We start from the raw sequence: 12175 nt of genomic DNA on the forward strand, positions 1-12175 counted from the left end.
TCCCATACAAGTCAATGGCGACGAGACATTCGGGGCTGTAAAATGGTTGTTAAATTGCTGTAGTAAGTGCTAGGTGGCTGCGATGGAAGTTACATGGTAGTAAAAGCAGGATAGTTATACATACTGTGGTTCCCGAAGGATCATGCTGCAGTCAGACTCTTCCAGGCCTGCTAATTAAGGTTCATGAATATTCCCTGCTTCCCCCGCCCACCCTCTGTGAAAGTGTCTGTGAATGGTTGCAGACTGCTATACACGCCCCCCACCCTCTGTCTGCATCTGTGACTTGGGGCCCCGCCATATTTTGATAACCAGTGTAGGTAACGCAACAGCGGCAGATTGGAGAACCCACCAGCGCACTTTACCTGTAACGCCTGCCTGGATCCACAGACTCAGATGGGATAGAGGGAAGCCACTCACCAAGCAGGATCCCCAGAACCCTGAAACCCTTTAACCCCTATACAGGGATTTGGAATTACCCAGGGCCCAAGGTGATCACTACCTGTGCAAGGCTGCAGTCCTATGAGAGTAGTCGTCAGGCAGGAATTGCAGAACAGGGACAGAATTGGCAGGCAAAGACGTAAACAGAACACAAAGCAGAGGTCAAATCCGGATCAGGCAGCGAGGTACATAAACAGCAGGCAGAAGGGTAGTCAGGAAACAAGCAGAAGTCAGAACACCAGAATAACTAAACAGAACAGGGCAGAACAAGAGCCAGGAAATCAGAACTATCTCTGGCAATGGTCAGCAGACAGGAGGGGAAATAAGAAGGGTGTGGTGTCTTCCCATTGGTTGTAGCAACGATGGTACTTCAGCTGGAAGACACACGCCACCTACAGTCAGCCAGTGGTACTGCTGATCCCAAGGAAACCCAACGCAGTGGATGAGCGGAGCCTGCACCCACCAGCGCCGCTGGCATCGACTCCTCTCCCATCACCAGAACTATCCATGGCAGGGACACGGCGTCGCCTGGTGATCGAAGTAGAAGTCGCTGGAGCGGACTCCGGTGGGGACGTAACATTACCATGGCGGGATGTCAAAAAAGGCGGGGAAAGAAGTAGGGTTCCCCCCATTTTTCATATCCAGTCATGGTAAATCAGACATATGGGGGCTGGTATTATCAGGATGGGATGCACCATGGATATTGCCTCCCCCCAGGTTAATAATACCAGCCTGCAGCAGCCCAGAATTGTCGCATCCATTAGATGCGACAATGCCGAGCTTTACCTGGCTCATCCATATTGCCCTGGTATAGTGGCACTTGGGGCAATATCAGGAATTAATGACAGCTCAATCTGCCAGTAAGCCCTAGATTAGTAATGGGAGGCATCTAGGTGACTCCCTCCCCCATTAATAATATTAACCGCAAAATACCCTTCTTTTTTTTCACGGTGAGGTTTTCCAAAACCCTTGTCAAAAATAAACATGCTGCGTGAATAGCAATGTGGATTTCCTAATCGAATCATGAATATTCAAAGCCATTTTTATTATGTATTTTGAACCAGATCCACATCAGAACTCTGTCTATCTCACAAATCTCTGAGCAAAATGGGTGGCTAGTATGACTAGACAGAAGTCTATGAGTTGGCATACTGTAGGGAGGCGGAAGACACGACATCATTGGTCAGAGAATGGAGTAGATGATTAGTTAGAGAAAATCAGGCAAATGTGTCCTACAATAGACCCCGCATGATCAGAGCCTGAAATACAAATGTTGTAATAGTTTTGGCTGCACTTTTCAAAGTTGAAATCTCAGACATTTATACTGAATAAAGTCATAGGAGTTTCAAAAAGCTAAAAAAAAAAAACAGTTAAAAAAACATTTTAGAAAATTAAACAGAAAAAAAAATGTATGAATAATCTGCCCAGTCATTGTTTATGAACCATGTTAGGCATGCTGGACAGATGGAAAGTTAAGTGTATTACACTCGATAGACATTCAAGGAGATATCTTAACCATAGGGTCCCATTATAAAAAAACAAACAAACCCACAATATACAGTATATATTGTTTTTTTACAGTTGCCCTCTGTATAAGAAAGCACTGTCTGATGTGCTTTTCCTATTGAATTGGGGGGAAAAAAGTATATTAATGAATACAGATTTAAACAGCACAAACAAAAAGCAGAAATCAACACAGGAAAAATCTCATTGCACAAAAATAAAAGTATATCATACACATAGGAAAAGAAAAAAAGTTGTATAAAATGTGCATGATCCCTAATGGTATTGTGACGCCCTGGCAAAATCAGGTAGTCACAGGTAGGCCCCCGCATTACACCGTTCCTTCACTAGGAAACACACAGCCAACCAGAAACCCTAGTCACTCCCCCTTAGGGAAAGATAGACACACCAGTGGGCGTGACCAGGCGGTTGGGACATGCCCACCCAGGGGTCCAGACAGCCTGGGGCGGGATAACAAGCAGATGAGTTTGGAGTTCAGTTTGGAGAGGAGTGTGGGCTGGAGCTAAGTGTAGCTCCAGCAGGGAAGTTCAAGTTGAACGGTACCAGGGTAGGAGCCCTGGTGCCACTGGCTGGGAGGCAGACGGTGGTCTCCGTCACCAGGAGACGGGAAGACGGCTCGGCAGAACCGAGGTGGACCGGGACAGGGTTGTAGCCCGCCGGTACCGACAAGGGGAACCGACCTGGAAACCGGAGCACTAAGGGGGGTACTCGGACCCTGAAGCCAGGACCAGAACCAAGCGGAACTGGTTAATTAACCGATTGAGGCCAGGACTAGAGGTCCTGTCCCACCCAAAGTCCCTCATAGAAGACAACAGCCCACCGATTAGGGATAAGAGGTAACCGCCAGGGCCCATAGATCCCACGGGGCCGTGTCTGTGGGCACGGCTCCCTAGGCCACATCCAGCCAGGAGTGGACTCCTGAGTTTCACACTAGGAAAGTCTACCTTACACAAAGCAGTGCAGGAAAACGATAGAGACTACTAGCCGGGTGGGGACCCGAACGCAACCATCCGCGGCACCGGCCACCGTCACCTTGGTTTACCAGAGACTTGTGCGTTTTACTAACAGTGAGTACACCAGCACCCCCTGCGGTCGCCATCCCCTGCACTGAGCCACCGGGTCCCGGGGCCACCATCGCTGCCCACGGAGGGGTTAACAGCTTGCTGCACAACATCTCCCCCGTGTGCCCCATAACAGCATCGGTGGTGTCCCACCTCACCACACACCGTGGGTGGTGTCACGAAATTACTACGGCCTAGCCCGTACATCTACGTCCCCCCATTTATTCGGCGTGTCCGCGAGACCCCCGGGTCCGGAGACCCTCGAGCCACCACCCCTAAAGGCCCGGATCCGAGCAGCGCCGGCTGCTGGCACGGGGGCTGCACACCCCCAAAATGTATTTTAAATTCCAGATGAAGACACTTTAGGACACACCGGTGTCTATTGCCTAAAATATCTTATTTGTGTTGTCTTTGCAATCATTTTTTTCTCATTTTCACTAGCTCTGTGACAATTTGAGATAAACTGCCTGAAGAATGGACAGGTCACATTTTTTTTTAGCAGTTTTACGTTTTCAAAACCTGCAGAGGTTAAAAGAATATCAAAAAGACTGAACATATGCACAGCAAGTAATTTTTATGCTGCTATGCATATGTTTGTTTTTATCATGTGAAATACAGCTGAAAAATACACTGTTTACAGACAGGCTAACATCACATGCTAATGAAAACTTCACGTTAGGCTGAGAATAATGTGTATATACTGTGTGTGTGTATGTGTGTGTGTGTGTGTGTGTGTGTGTGTGTATGTATGTATGTATATATATATATATATATATATATATATATATATATATATATATATATATATATATATAAAAAATAATGTATATAAGTAGTAGTATATAATATAGTAATGTGTTGCATGGTGAAGATACTGGAGGGATCACCGCTTCTCCCACAATCTTGCTGTACACTGAGGAAAGTCAGGGGAGATAGGTTTAAGTTCCAACACTATAGGTTTTGATGAACTGCACCAGGCTACCTGTGCATATAACCTTGCTAGGTTTTCACTCTCACTCGCTTAGGCCCCCTTTACACACATTCAAAAAAACAAAAAACGCACGTTTTGACCATCTGTGTGTACATATGTGTCATCTTTGTGCCATCCGTGTGTACTGTCCATGTGACACGTACCAAAAAGAAACGCATGACATTGAAATTAATGGTGGGTTTTATGTGTTAGAGATGTGCAAAGATAGCTTTAAAATCTATTACCCAAATAAATAAATAGTTAATTTAAATAAACAAGGTGGGCTCCCCCACTCCATTTTTAATAACTAGCAAAGGTAAAGCAGACAGCTGAGAACTGATATTATCAGACTGGGAAGGTCCATGGTTATTGGGCCCTTCCCAGCTGTGCGTGACTCAGCAACTCTGATGAGCGATAAAGTTACTGATCTCGCCTCTCTTCAGAGGTGTAAGGGGTGCTTCATACACAGCGAGCTCACTGCCGAGATCGCTGCTGAGTCACGCTTTTTGTGACGCAGCAGTGACCTCATTAGCGATCTCGCTGTGTGTGACAATGAGCAGCGATCTGGCCCCTGCTGCGAGATCGCTGCTCGTTACACACAGCCCTGGTTCGTTTTCTTCAAAGGCGCTCTCCCACTGTGACACACAGATCGCTGTGTGTGACAGCGAGAGAGCGACAAATGAAGCGAGCAGGGAGCAGGAGCCGGCGTCTGACAGCTGAGGTAAGCTTGTAACCAAGATAAACATCGGGTAACCAAGGTGGTTACCCGATATTTACCTTAGTTACCAGCCTCTGCAGCTCTCACGCTGCCTGTGCTGCCGGCTCCGGCTCTCTGCACATGTAGCTGCTGTACACATCGGGTTAATTAACCCGATGTGTACAGCAGCTAGGAGAGCAAGGAGCCAGCGCTAAGCAGTGTGCGCGGCTCCCTGCTCTCTGCACATGTAGCTGCATTACACATCGGGTTAATTAACCCGATGTGTACTGTAGCTAGGAGAGCAAGGAGCCAGCGCTCTGTGTGCGCGGCTCCCTGCTCCCTGCACACACAGCTAAGCGGTGTGCGCTGGTAACTAATGTAAACATCGGGTAACCATACCCGATGTTTACCTTAGTTACCAGTCTCCGCAGCTTCCAGACGGCGGCTCCATGCAAGCGCAGCGTCGCTTGCACGTCGCTGCTGGCTGGGGGCTGTTCACTGGTCGCTGGTGAGATCTGCCTGTTTGACAGCTCACCAGCGACCATGTAGCGATGCAGCAGCGATCCTGACAAGGTCAGATCGCTGGTCGGATCGCTGCTGCATCGCTAAGTGTGAAGGTACCCTAAGTGTGACGCCCCTTACCTAATCAGGGTGTCACAGGGAACTGCACTCCTTTCTCTTAGGCCATGTGCCCACGTTGCGTTTTTTCATGCTTTTCAGCAGCGTTTTCAACTGCACCTTTTTAATGCCAAAATGCATGTGTTTTGATTTTCCAGCAAAGTCTATGAGAAATAGGGATTTCTTGTGCCCACTATGCTGTTCTAAACGCTGCGTGAAATTTGCATATTTTTGGGCAAAAACTCTGCGTTTAAAGAACCAACATGTCAATTGTTTTTGCCATTTTGACTGCGTTTCCCATCCATTCAATTTAATACAAAACTGCAGCGTTTCTAAAAGCACCGGAAAAGCACTAAAAACTCATGAAAACAGCAAGGTGCGCATAGGCTACTTTCTTTGCGTTTTACATGCATTTTTAAAGCCAAAAGCATTGCCCTTTCTGCCAGAGGATGCTTTTTAAACTGCAACTACTTCGACGTAACGTGGGCACATAGCCTTATGGTGCAGAACTCACCCTCCATGGTTCTAAGATCCTAACCTTTGGTATTGCTCCATCAGCATTCAAATCCTAACCACAACTCACACCACACCCTGTCAGGCACACCAGTGGGTGGTCTAGCTGGAAAAGGGCCACCCGCCTAGGGGTCAGATAGACTGGTGGGAGGGATATAGTCAGTTGAGGAGTAGCCCTCAGAGAGTGAGGAGCCGGAGGGAGTTGTAGCTCCCTGGCAGACTTTGGCTAGGTCGCAGACGGTGGTCTGGGACCGGAGGAGTCGGGGACCCGGTCAAAGGGTATTGGAGAAGGTTGACCAGACTTAGTTTTGGAGAACGGTCGGCACCGGAAAATCTAGTAACCGGACTGGTACCGAGCACGGCGGGGTACTGGACCCTAGATTAGGGAGTAGCTTCACGCAACCTGATAATTAACCAGTGGAGGATAGTCTCTTTATGAGCTTTCCCCAAGAGCTCAGAGGTCGAAGGGACCAACGCAACGAGGGGGATAGGGCTTTCCAGCTTATGCGGCCCACTGAAATCCCAAGTGTCAGCCATCGAGAGCACAGCTCCCCTATTTAATCGTAGGGAGCAGGACCCTAAAAACTTCAGGATAAGGTGTCACTCAGAAACGTCTAAACATAGTGCATGGAGGCAGCTCCAGAACCAATAGCAATAACAATGGGGACGGATTCCCGGACGAGCTCCCCTGTGTGGCAGCGGCATCCAGAGACTTGGTTTACTCCTGTGTCAGAGTCTGCTTAATGGTCGCACCAATATCCACACGGCCTGAGTGAGTACGCTGCTGTCCCCTGAATCTCACCGCCTGGCCTGCACCATCTCCACCATCCAGAGTCGAGGGGCCTACCCTAACCGTGGAGGGAACGTCATCTGGCTGCCCCGCTCCATCTCCCCCGGGTACTCCCTTTGGCAGCGACTGTACTCCCCTTACCGCGAACCACGGGTGGTGTCACGAACACTAACCCCCCTGTAAATAGCCCCCCCTTTAATTTTCGGGTGGCTGTAAGCCCCTGGGTCATGAGACCCTCGAGCCACAGCAACCCCGGATCCGACTGCTGCAGGGGCGGTACATAAGCAGACGCAGCGCAGTGTGACTTGGAGTGACCTGGTGACCCTGAAAAGTGGTAACATTACCGATGGCCTTCCCAGCCTAAAAATACCAGCCCACCCGGTTGGTGGTCTCTGCCTTTCTCTTGCACCTGTTTGTGATGGTGGACTACCTGCACCTGCAACTTCAGAAGTCCGGTCCCGGCTTTTGGTTGCCTGAGGAGCCCTTTGCCCGCAGACACTGGCCCGTGGGATCTCTGTGCCGTGGCGGTGGCTTTCTCTCCCCCTCGTTGGGCTGTTGCCTTCAGTCGGGACTTTGGGTGGGACAGGACCTCTAGTCCTGGCCTCAATCAGTTAATTAGCTAGCCCCCAGTAGCTTCTGGACCTAGCTTCAGGGTCTGAGTATCCCCCTTTGTGCTCCGGTTAACAAGTCGGTTCCCCGGGTCGGTACCGGTGGGTCACTACCCTGTCCCGTTCCACCGAGCTGTCTTCCTGGCTCCTGAAGACGGAGACCGCCGTCTGCCTCCTAGCCAGCAGTACCAGGGCTCCTACCCTGGCACCGGTTCAGTTTGGGTCTTTCCTTTGCTGGAGCTGCACACAGCTCCAGCCCACACACCTCTCCTCTTGACCTCTAGACTAGAACTTCACGACTAAACTAAACTTTCCCACCCCAGGCTGTCTGAGACTCCTTGGTGGGCGTCTTCCAACCGCCTGGTTCCGCCCCCTGGTGTGTCCATCAAGCACTGAGGGGGGTGACTATTGTTTTATATGTTTGGCTGCTGTCACCTTGTTAGGGAACGGTGTAATGAAGGCCCTATCTGTGACTACCTGGCTGGCCAGGGCATCACATACTCACCTTTAATAGCCTCCTTTCATTTTCGGGTAACCCCAAGCCCCCGGGTCCGGAGACCCTCGAGCCACGGCAACCCTGGATCCGAGCAGTCCGACTGCTGCAGGGGCGGTACACATGCAGGCATCACATCATGGACTTCATGCTGCTGTTATGTCACAGGTAATGACATCATAACACAGGTACCATTGTGCTGTAGAGTGAGTGTGGGGCAGGGAGACAGATTTTAGAACCACCTACAGATGAAAATATTGCTGGCCACGACAGACCCCTGCCTCCATGGGCTCGGTCACAGTACCTCCCCATGGAACCACAGGCCCCGGCAACAGTCATGGTTGCAACGATCATGGTAGCAGGTATAACAGTTCGTATGGGGCCCAGCAATATAGGCCCTATCTGGAATAAGGAGAATAAAATAATGTACACATCTTGAGAACTGTGAAGAAATCAGGATAAGAAGAGAGTGGGACCAAACTAATCATAGCTTTCCTTCTGAAGGCAGGGTGACACCCCATTCCGAGTTCTGCTATAGAGGGCTCATAATTACTTCTGACACCCTTTCCCACAGTGAAATAAAAAACAATTTTTTTCTTTTAACAGTTTTCTATTTTGGACACTGTAATTTACTGATTACTCCGATGAGTCAGAGGCCATTTTATGATTACGTCTGTTTATTTTCTCAGTAATGATCTTCCTGTACAAGGGCTTTATGTACAAACTAGAAGGTGGCCCGATTCTACGCATCGGGTATTCTAGAATTTACGTATTGTGTAGTTCATGTATGATTTTTGTTATATATATAGATGTTGTTGTGTGTAGTTACCAAGTGTTTGTGTAGGGCGCTGTACATGTTCTGAGTGTCGCGGGGGGTGAGAGCGGTGTTGTATGTGTGTTGCGTGTGTTGCGTTGTTTGTGGAGCGCTGTGTGTCTGTAGCGTTGTGTGTGTGTGTGTGTTGTGCGGTTTGTGTGGGTGTGGTGTGTTTTGGGGGGAGGTATGTTTTGAGCAATGTGTGTGTTGTGCAGTATGTGCGTATATTTGTGTGTGCAGCGTTGCCTGTGTGTGTGGGTGTCTGTGTAGGGCGTTGTTTGTGATTCCTAGTGTGTGTGTGTTGTGCAGTGCGCGTGTGTGTGTGTTGGGGGGAGGTGTGCACCTCCCATCGTGCTCCATCCCCCATGCTGCGCACCCCCCATCGTGCTGCATCCCCCATGCTGCGCACTCCCAAACGTGCTCCATCCGCCATGCTGCGCACTCCCAAACGTGGTCCATCCGCCATGCTGCGCACTCCCAAACGTGCTCCATCCGCCATACTGCGCACTCCCCATCGTGCTGCATCCCCCATGCTGCGCACTCCCAAACGTGCTCCATCCGCCATGCTGCGCACTCCCCATCGTGCTCTATCCGCCATGCTGCACACTCCCAAACGTGCTCCATCCGCCATGCTGCGCACTCCCAAACGTGCTCCATCCGCCATGCTGCGCACCCCCTATCATGCTCCATCCGCCATGCTGCGCATTTCCAAACGTGCTCCACCCGCCATGCTGCGCACTCCCAAACGTGCTCCATCCGCCATGCTGCGCACTCCCAAACGTGCTCCATCCGCCATGCTGCGCACTCCCAAACGTGGTCCATCCGCCATGCTGCGCACTCCCAAACGTGCTCCATCCGCCATGCTGCGCACTCCCAAACGTGCTCCATCCGCCATACTGCGCACTCCCCATCGTGCACCATCCGGCATGCTGCGCACTCCCAAACGTGCTCCATCCGCCATGCTGCGCACTCCCAAACGTGCTCCATCCGCCATGCTGCGCACTCCCAAACGTGCTCCATCCGCCATGCTGCGCACTCCCAAACGTGCTCCATCCGCCATGCTGCGCGCTCCCAAACGTGGTCCATCCGCCATGCTGCGCACTCCCAAACGTGCTCCATCCGCCATGCTGCGCACTCCCAAACGTGCTCCATCCGCCATGCTGCGCACTCCGAAACGTGCTCCATCCGCCATACTGCGCACTCCCAAACGTGCTCCATCCGCCATACTGCGCACTCCCCATCGTGCACCATCCGGCATGCTGCGCACTCCCAAACATGCTCCATCCGTCATGCTGCGCACTCCCAAACGTGCTCCATCCGTCATGCTGCGCACTCCCAAACGTGCTCCATCCGCCATGCTGCGCACTCCCAAACGTGCTCCATCCGCCATGCTGCGCACCCCCCCATCATGCTCCATCCGCTTAGGAGTGCGCAGCATGCCGGATGGTGCACGATGGGGAGTGCGCAGTATGGCGGATGGAGCACGTTTGGGAGTGCGCAGCATGGCGGATGGAGCACGTTTGGGAGTGCGCAGCATGGCGGATGGAGCACGTTTGGGAGTGCGCAGCATGGCGGATGGACCACGTTTGGGAGTGCGCAGCATGGCGGATGGACCACGTTTGGGAGTGCGCAGCATGGGGGATGCAGCACGATGGGGAGTGCGCAGTATGGCGGATGGAGCACGTTTGCTCAGCCTCTCTCCTTCCAGCCTCCCTGAGCATCAGCCCCCCCCTCCCAGCCTTCCCCAAGATCAGCCTCTCTGCTCCCAGCCTCCTCCAGCACGCCGTGCTCCTCTGCCGACACTCACCCACACCCGATCGCATCCACTCACCCACACAACCGATCGCATCCACTCACCCACACAACCGATCGCATCCACTCACACACACAACCGATCGCATCCACTCACACACACAACCGATCGCATACACTCACACACACACCCGATCGCATACACTCACACACACACCCGATCGCATACACTCACACACACACCCGATCGCATACACTCACACACACACCCGATCGCATACACTCACACACACACCCGATCGCATACACTCACACACACCTGATCGCATACACTCACACACACAGACACTGACGATATCGCACATACGCGCTTATACTCACAACATCCGGGGATATCACATGCTTCTGGCCATGTGATCCCCCGGCAGGTCCTGGAAGCTCACAACAGCACAATATCGCCGCCGAGAAGCAAGCGATATCCCAGGATGTTGTGAGTATGTGGATGCGATGTGATGTGTGTATGTGAGTGAGTGTGATCTGATTTGTGTGTGTGTGTGTGTGTGTGCTGTTATGTTATGTATGTTCTGCAGCTGCAGGACCTTGATGTGTGGATGCGATGTGATGTGTGTGTGAGTGTGAGCCGGTGTACACTGGTAACTATGATACACATCGGGTAACTAAGGGACCTTAGTTACCCGATGTGTATAATGGTTACCAGCTTTCACGGCCTCCGTTAAGATCCCAGCATCGCAAGGTTATGTCTGGCGCTGCCGGGATCCTGACGGAGCCGGTGTAGAAGCAAGCGATATCCCAGCATGTTGTGAGTGTGTGGATGTGATGTGTGAGAGTGAGTGTGATCTGATGTGTGTGTACTCACCTGGGAATCGGAGCCCCGTGTCAGTTGGGCCACAGCGAGCGTGCATTGCGTGAGGGGGCGGGGCCTGCAGAGAGCCGGGGCGAGAGGCCAATCCGTGTGGGGGGGCGGGGCCATGGCGAGCCCAGCGGCCAATCAGCTTTGTGTCACCGTAAGGACACAATTTCGGAGCATGACAGACAGACAGATAGACAGACAGACAGACAGACAGACAGACAGACAGACAGAATAAGACAATTATATATATAGATGTTTCCAAATGAGCCTCTAAACAGCGTTCCTGTCCAGAAGGAAGAATTAATGGATTAGCCCTTTACTTTTTTCTTTGAATGGGGTTGTCGCACCTTGCATCTTTATATTTATGGCATATCCATATGCCGCTAATGTCCAGTGCTGATACCCGCATGTACCTTGAGAAAATGTCCCCATCACACGGTGTCTGAAATAGAAAGGTGACTGGGAATATGCAAGTGTGCGCCGCAATTTTCAGAACTTCATTAGGAATCAGTGGAGAGACCAGCACAAAAATGGCCACCTTTGCACCTACAGGGCCTGTTCCTTACATACAGCCCATGAAACCTGAGTTAGGCTATGTGCGCACGTTGCGTACTGGCACTGCAGAAATTTCTGCAGCGATTTAAACAGCACACGTGCACTTCAAATCACTGCAGAAACAAAAGCCGATTCCATGCGCTCTGCATGTAGCCCCTCCCAGCCCCTCCCATAGACAGAGCAGGGACTTCATGCAGAGCGCACGAAAGAAGTGACATGTCACTTCTTAGAACGACGCGCACTTCTGGCAGCAGCCGAAGTGCTGCGCTCCAACACGCCACGTGCGCACGTCTCCTGCACAATCTCCATAGATTATGCAGGGGACGCAGGACGCATGCAGTTACGCTACGGTGCAGATCGCAGCGTAACTGCATGCAATTATGCAACGTGCGCACATAGCCTTAAGCAAAAAATGTTAGCGATGCAAGTAAATGTGACGCCCTGGACTAGCCAGGTAGTCACAGATAGACC

General features: G+C 51.3%; 1 protein-coding gene across 2 annotated transcripts in view; it reads right to left on the reverse strand.

Moving 5' to 3' along the window:
* ODAD4 (outer dynein arm docking complex subunit 4) overlaps positions 1–11186 on the reverse strand; it is a 99758-nt gene extending 88572 nt beyond the window's left edge. Inside the window, exon 1 of one of the 2 annotated variants that reach the window (XM_075347630.1) lies at positions 11156–11186. The gene's annotated coding sequence lies outside the window, so the exon portion shown is untranslated. The remainder of the gene's footprint in view (positions 1–11155) is intronic. The other variant, XM_075347632.1, reaches the window with a different exon arrangement.
* Positions 11187–12175: the final 989 nt, after the last annotated feature.

Source organism: Anomaloglossus baeobatrachus, chromosome 5 (assembly GCF_048569485.1).
Source record: "Anomaloglossus baeobatrachus isolate aAnoBae1 chromosome 5, aAnoBae1.hap1, whole genome shotgun sequence".
In the NCBI taxonomy this organism is placed as follows: Eukaryota; Metazoa; Chordata; class Amphibia; order Anura; family Aromobatidae; genus Anomaloglossus; species Anomaloglossus baeobatrachus.